This window comes from Morone saxatilis, unplaced genomic scaffold (assembly GCF_004916995.1).
Source record: "Morone saxatilis isolate NCDOM2014 unplaced genomic scaffold, NCSU_SB_2.0 Contig11, whole genome shotgun sequence".
In the NCBI taxonomy this organism is placed as follows: domain Eukaryota; kingdom Metazoa; phylum Chordata; class Actinopteri; family Moronidae; genus Morone; species Morone saxatilis.
Genome location: NW_023339663.1, coordinates 5,305,772 through 5,313,806, shown reverse-complemented (window position 1 = coordinate 5,313,806; position 8,035 = coordinate 5,305,772).

Genomic DNA, 8,035 nt, shown 5'->3' with positions numbered 1-8,035 from the left:
CCTCCTGAGCCACAAATCTGAAAACTATTTAATTGGCAATTATGTTAATATCATTATCTGGGTCTCAAAAGATTTCATGCATCATTACCATTAAACTTAATGTTTCTTGACCACACATTGCATTCTGTGACTGCACTTGTAGTTGTTGTTTTCTTATAAGGCAAAATAACGGTTCAGGGTTGTCAACTAACTTGTAGGTTATGTTTACACAGCTAAAATTTTACCTATTTCACCTTGGCAATTCTGGTGCGACAGTATCTTTAGACTTGTGGCAGTCAGCCAGTCAACAACAACTCATGTGTTGTGATCCTTCGTTGTCCTTCCTTGTGTCATTGATTAACCGCTTTCTCCTCTCTGGCTTTTGCTTCATGCAAACATTTTTTTTTCTATTTGAATAACTGAAATTATCGAAAAAAGAAACTAATAATTGTTCAGGCTTCATATACTTGCAATAAAACATGTTGATGTCATAGTCAGTCAGTCCAACCTTTGTTGCCACGGCAGTCTTGACTTCCACTCCCGTCTCCAAGAACCAGAGGCACTAAACAGTAAAAACATACTAGGACACTTTCAGGCTGGACAGCATAGCAAACATTATAGAAAATGCTCTTCCCACCAAGGGAACCTAAAGACACCCAAATGTCATTTGAAAATACACTTGCAGGAAAAAAAGAAGCATAGAAAGTATAACAAGGCTTTTTGTTTCCAGAGTGAAAGCTAAAGCTAAAATGGCCAAGACTGCTTATATCTTGACATCCAATCGAGAGCAATCTGTTACACATTCTCATTTAAAGTCTCTTTCCTCGAGTCGCACACGCACACTTTAACAGTGGAGAAACTTTTAGCAATCTCTGCTGCTCAAATGCTCACCATGAAACATCACTTAGAGTGGAAAGCTTATTGGAATGTCCAGTATTCTCTGAAACTCTTATGAGGCCACCTGGACTACTCCACAGAGGACAATTGAAGTTACTTTGCCATTGCTTCTGATCTGCCTTACTTGCTATAATCACACTACATCAGTGCCTGCCTGTTGTTTTTGTGTGCTTGTCTTGTTCATTCAGTAGTGGGAAACATATGCAGAATTTCTCCCAGTTTTTTTCACAAAGCATGTTTGTATTTCAAGTCACTGGGTTAATTTAAAAAAATATGGGACACCATGCTGTGCAGGTCTACAGTATCTGCAGTCTTTTGCATATTTTTAAATTCATGTCTCCAATTCCACCAAAACAAAAGCAGATGCATGGCATCATTATGCAGTTTTTTATATGCCTTGCTAACTACATCATCATGAACAACAGAAAACATTTGATTAGGCCTGAGACTCAAATTAAAGGGAAATGGGTAGGGTTGTTATTGTTGGTACTACAGTTTGTGGCACAGTACACAATCTGCTCTACAGTTCAGGTTATAGAAGTAGTAGAATATATACATTTAAACAACGTTAGACCTGCAACAGTTTATGTTAAATCAAATATTAGTCATGTGAAAGGGGTCACACCCACAAATCACAGAGACCACGCAACTGTGCAGGAGTACCGAGATTCTTAGCCTGTCTAGCTAAATGTTTAAAGGCTTGATTTCACCACTTTTATCAACTTTTTTCCAACAACAGCAGATCATATGTTAGGCAGAAAAACACATTATATTTTTCCTATCTAGCACAAAGTTGCAGACAAAGTTAGCAACGAGCTGGTTAAGAAAGTGGAGCAGCTAAAGACCAAAATATTTTTTCTTGCAAATACAGTAGGTGAGACCAAAGCAGAGTGAAAAGAAGAGTGGATTTACCTACATCCATCAGATGATGATTGACAACTGATAATTGATAATTGTTATGCATCTGCTGGGCACAAAGCTAATTTGACTGCACCAGATGGTTTATTACACAGCAAGGTTACACTAGGACTGAAGTTAATGATTATTTTCTTTATCAATTAATTTAGTGATTATTTTCTCAATTAATTTATTAATCCCTTTGTCTATACAATGTTAGAAAATAATACAAAAATGCCTTCCCACAGCCCAAGGTGAGATTTCATGTTTTAATTAACTAAACCCATAGATGTTCAGTTAATTGTCATATAGGACATAGGATAAGAAAGCATCAAATGCTCATCATCATCATCATCAGATGCTGATTATCAGTTTTACAACTGAAACTTAAAAGAGAGTTTTGTTGAGCTGCCAAATGTCTTGGATCCTACGGCAGCTTAAATTCAGCCTTACTTTAGGAAACAATTATTTTTCTGTACGAGCACTCTGCACAGTTTTATCTCCAGACATTTTTTACTAACAAATGGCTTTTTTATGATCTAGCAAAAACATGCAAATGCCTTCTTGCAGCTGCACAGTGAAGAAGGTACAGTACACAGAAGGCACACTGTGTCGGGGGCTGCTGCTTAATAAAACATGGAACTTTCATATAATCTTTATTGGACCGCACCAATGAAATATTAAAATGATATTTCCTTGTTCCTGTGATCATAATGTAGTTATTTAAAGACCCATGGTAATGCGTTTAGTAAAAATTAAATAATTGCTAAATAATGTAGTGTTGTTCTCTACCACATATGACATATTAAAATTAGGTTGTGTATCCTTACTGAGGACCTTAATTCTACCTGAACTTCATTTTAAGTTGCTTTTGTGGGAAGTATCTTTTGCTTTGTAAGTGTTAAGTGGCTTGAGGGATGAGCAAGATGCATTTGACCATTACATTGTTTTCTGTGTATTAGGCTAGTGAAGGTTGCCCAGAGACATGGACACTGTAGGATGAGTTTTTATGGCATTGGTATTAATGAGAGAGTTGACAGTTGTTATTTGTTTGGGATAGCTGAGGGGCTTAATGAGCATTTTCACAGCATCTAAGACAGAAGTGTTCAATTTTCAATAGAGGCCTGTATATGTTATTTGTAAATTATTCAAAAAGTAGTGTTTTAGCTGCAGCCTATTTTTAAATTCAGTCTTTGGAGAAGGTCTGCTATTAGTGAAACATGGTATTCATCCAAACTTTAATGGTGCCCAGTTGTTTACTAAAACCATTCTGACTGCTCTCAGTGAGTGCCTGATTGTGCAACATTTTTACTGAGAGCTGGACCCTTTGCAGCCTTTTGTTTTAACCCACAGAGCATTATCTTGCAGTTGGTCCTTATGCATATGAGGGATTTCAACTGCATCTTACGGAAGTCTGCACTTAAGGGTGTCAAAGTGAAGGCTGACTAATAACAGAGCAGAAACTTTAAGTGATCAGGTACATTTTGATGCAAATAATGTTGCGCTGTCTAGAGTGGAGTCATTAAAAGACATTTGTCTGATATTTCAATGATTTTTTGAAATTAAATTTTTCTAGCAAAACTTCCAAACATTTGCCAGATAAAGCTTCTCAAATGTGATAATTTGATGCTCATATGTGGTATTAAATTGAATATCTTTGGGTTTTGGACTGTTGTTTGGATAAAACATGTAATTTCAAAATGTTAGGGGCTGGAGTTTGTAGTTGCAGCCCTGGCTTTGTCATATTTCTTGTCTTTAAAAATGCCTTAAAATACAAGTCATTGTCCTTTTGAGAACACTATGTGACATTAAAATGCAAGTAGGTAGGTAATAATGGTGTCAAACTTCAGATGACAGAGAGTTCAGTTTGGATTCCAAAACGGTGTAAAAACCGGAAAACGAGTTTTGTAAGCCAGAAATCTAACTTGCCTCACTGGTATTGATCAACAAGCCTTTCCACCCAGGGCAGATATATTAAGGTCATTTTGTGCTATGAGGCAGTAAAACCTTGAAAAAGCTTATTTGATATACCCTGTGCCAGAAACCTGTCAATGCTGTTGCAATTCCTCAGTTACTCAATGAAGTTGATAATTGTCCTAACTTACGTAATGTCCCTGTGGAAGTATTTCATCACGGACAGGCTTATTCAGTTTATTTAATGTGGATTGTGTTTTCTCTTAACCTTCAACTTTGTTTATCCTTAAGCACACTGCGTTTTCTTTAATTGTCATCTTGTCATTTGTCAAAAGCACTAAAAATGTACCATACAGTAATGGAAGTGCTGATATTGCCCGCTACTCTCTCTAGACTACTTACCATGTCAGACAGCAGGAAGGGTGAAAAGGTTTTTTTTACAGGCTTTAGGTCTGTGAGCAGAAATATGCTGTTCTCTGAAAAGTCACTGTATGCTCTGCTAAAATAAATGAATAACTGTTTATATGAATGAATACAAAACACCATCAAAGCTGAGTATTTAAAAGTCTGACACACTGTGTATTAATGTTTTTAAAAAGCTGTGAAAATTGTAATTAAGATTCTATTTATTGTTCCTTTCATAGCTCATTTGAAAAGGATACTTCATTCTGTGACAGCATCCATTTGCATTAATTGAAGCTGCTCATCATTGTTGCTTCAGAATTTCTCTAGGTTTGAAAATTGTCTATTTACAAAGCTTTGCTTACTGGTCTGCTTTGAAATTAGAGCTTATGTAACCAAAATACGCATGGTGTAATTATAAAGCCACTGAAATTAAAAGTTTTGTTCGTTGAAGTGTTTTCTATCTCAAAATGAATATATGTAATCTATAATTGTTATTCAGTCTTTGTCTTCTTTGCCTTGTACTCCATCGATGAGACGAATTTAGCTTTAATACTTTAGCTGGAACTCTCATCCAGACTCACATACAAGTGTAGAAGGTCAGATATAAAAAAAAAAGAATGGTTGAGGTTTAGGTCTTGCAGTGGCAAAGGGGCATCTGGAGTAGATGTTCATTTTTTCACCCAATGGTCAGATCAGGCGGGGAATTTAGCTCACCAGAAGTGTGTTTGGAATGACAGCAGGGGCATTTAGTTGACCAGAGGTGCTGATCACAAAGGCTCGTGGGTGGCTCAGGTGGCCCTCTGGTGTGACATTTAGGCAGTGTCTCATTAGGGCACAAACACATTTTGTTTGAACAAAAGGGCAAAAACCCCCGCCCATACTTACTCTTCATTATAGCCTAACCAGTATGAGGTTGATACAAATATGGGAGTGTAAAAAAATCAAGATTTCGGCTGATAGTAAAACATCCCTCAATTAGTATTCTATTTGTTTAATCAGTGCCCTGTTGTGGATACACTTTGTAATGGTGACAGCATTTCTAAATGGCCTTAAACCTAGTTTTTCTGTACTGTTATGTACAGCTTCTCGTTACTTAATCGGCAAATGCAATAAGCCAATATATCAGCCTGGGTAATTTATCCACCTAGATCTACTGTCCATTGGTCCTGGATTTTGACCCTCCTACCAACATTTAAAGCATCATAATCGGTGACTTTTGAGACAACTTGAAACAGACACACAAACCAAAACACATACAGTTGGTGTATGTTTCTTAGTAAAAACTCAGTTGGGATAAACTTCATATCCAAATAACCTATAACATGTATAACATTACATGACAGTGCTGAGTGTATTGCATTGGGAGGGTTAATAGACAAATAAATACACAATCTGAAAACTTATTTTTGACAAAATTCATTCTTTTGTCAGTTTTGGGGATTTCTAATGCCTTTGTGCAATGTTTTCTATGTTTGATCATGTTTCTGGGCCTATGTTGGTTATTAAGCTGATGAAGAAATGCTATCCTTTCCCAGTCCAATACATACTTGAGAAGCTTTAATCCAGTGTGTAAAAACTCTTAATCAAAAAAACATGTTGGCTCAAACAATTGTTACCAGCACCATGTAAAGCTGCCATTGATTAACAAAAGCTAAGTGATCTGGAGGCCTGGCCAAAAAAGAACAAAAGAACGGTGGAAGTCTGGACCAGCCACGCATCCAGAGCTTCCCCACCTGAGCTTTCAGAATCATGGTTACTAAACTAAGAAACAAAGAACCGAAAACGTGGACAACCAGACCTCCATCCTCAAAGAATAATACACAAAAACAGAGCGCAAAAGAAGCTAACTGATTGGACAAGCAGGCTGCTTTGTCTAAGAGCTCCTGCTTTTCCAGCCCCCATTAAAAAGGGGGCGGGGCCACCAACCAATCATCCCCAATGAGGAACACCTGGAAACTGAGCTAATTCAATCCGTGTTTTATCTTTTTTGGTGAAATGATGATGTAAGGGAAGTTTTCTCTGTTCAGTACGCTTCAGCTGTAAGCAAAAAGGAAGTATGTGACGAGATGAAAGTGGAAGCATTGAGGGCAGCAGCTGCTTCGTCACTGCTGTCCTGTTGACCAGAAAGATTGTGCAGGGCACAGCATGCGCGTGTGTGTCACTCATCCATGTTCATCCATTTGTAGCTGCACAAAAAAATCAATGTCCTCCACAAACACATTAGTGCAGACATTGTAGGGTTTGTCTTATACTCTGTCATAGAAAAGTCTGAAATGTTCATACTTTTCATTTAACAAGACACAAAATGCTAATGTTTTTGGTTCATTCTATGACACTGGAACAGACCTTGCCCCGATATTTTATTCTGAATTTCAATGTGAGATAAAGTAGATTCTGACCACTTAAAGGCCACGCATAACATGTCGGTTAAAAGCTTGTCAAATCAGTAAAGGGAGGACGATCTTCAAGTTGAACGGTGATTGACCCTGAAAATCTTTTTACCATATTCTCCTTGACATTAAAGGATGGTGTTAAAAGACGTTTTACAGTTGGTCAGGGAGCAAGTGCAGGGAGTGAGAAACTGCTGATATTTGCAAAAACAGGGAAGTAGAGATGGATTGAAATGACATCATACTTAAATGGAAAAAGATCAAAAAGCAGTCTGGTCAGCAAGTAGAGATGGTTGACAGATAGGTTAGATTTACCTTGTGAAAATATATTTTAGATTTTTTTTTTCTACAGGTACATCTTTGGCTGCCCTTTAAAAAATGTTTTACGTTCCTTTATCTTCTTAAGCTTAAAAAAAAAAGCTTATAATTTTTCAAGCGTCAATATTGTAATGTCTCTTCAGATGTACTGCATGAATGTAAAGTAACCCAGCTCTGTCTTATGAATATTTTTTTTCTGCCTTGAAGTTCAAATATTGCACAAATTGATTGATGTTGGGTAAGTGTACACAATAACTAATTTTGTCAAAATCAGCAGCCTCATTCAGGAAAAAAAAAAAAAGACTGTTACTCTATTTTCCCTAATTGGTTATAGCTCTTGATAAATTGAATGAAATTGAGGAAATTAACACATTTTAAACACCTGGGGGTACAAGGATGAACAAGAAATGTGTATCTGTAAACACTTTCCTGTTGTCTAATTAGGTGCCAAGTGGGTGGTGTTTGCCAAATGGGAGTCCTGCCACTAATGAGTGCTAGACAATCAAATGAGAATATTAAAAGTCAAAGTCAGTGCTAATCTGTGACATATAACCACTCGCCACTGGATGTGTGCTTATGTGGTCCTTATTCTGATACTCAATTCAGATTTAAAATAACTGCTTAAAAATGTATCTGCACCGGCTTTTTGACCCAGGCTTGCTTCCCACACTGTTCAGAACTGATGGGAGTGTAAAGCAGCTCTTCCATCACAACCCTCCACCTCATTAAAATCATTTACTCTCTCAGCGCATTAGCAAGCTGAGCTTTAAGAGCTGTGGATAAAAGAGTAGATGAAGTGGGCAATCTCGACACACTTGTGCGCGCTCTATAAAGATTTTGCAGTCATTCATGTGTGTCTCAATTCAGTATCACCCCCAATAGCCGGAGTTTAAAAAGAAGAGGCAGCTCCAGGCTATGTAACCAGAGTCATTTTTTAATTAGGTTTGTGTGCTTAATAGTTATTCACTGTCATAATACAGCTGACCTTTGCTGTCTTGAAACTTAGCCACCCACCTCTTTTCCATTTGTAATTGTTCAAAAATGTTATTCTCTAATACATAACTGGGTAGACTGGTGTGTGTAGAAGAATTAAATCATATAAAAATACTCTATTCTACCTTCAATGATTTAATTAATGCAGCACAACATTATGAATAATTAGGGATTATTAAGGATTCGGGTTAGATGGCCAAATGCCTACAAGAAACATAATCATGAACTTAAAATTCTAATTA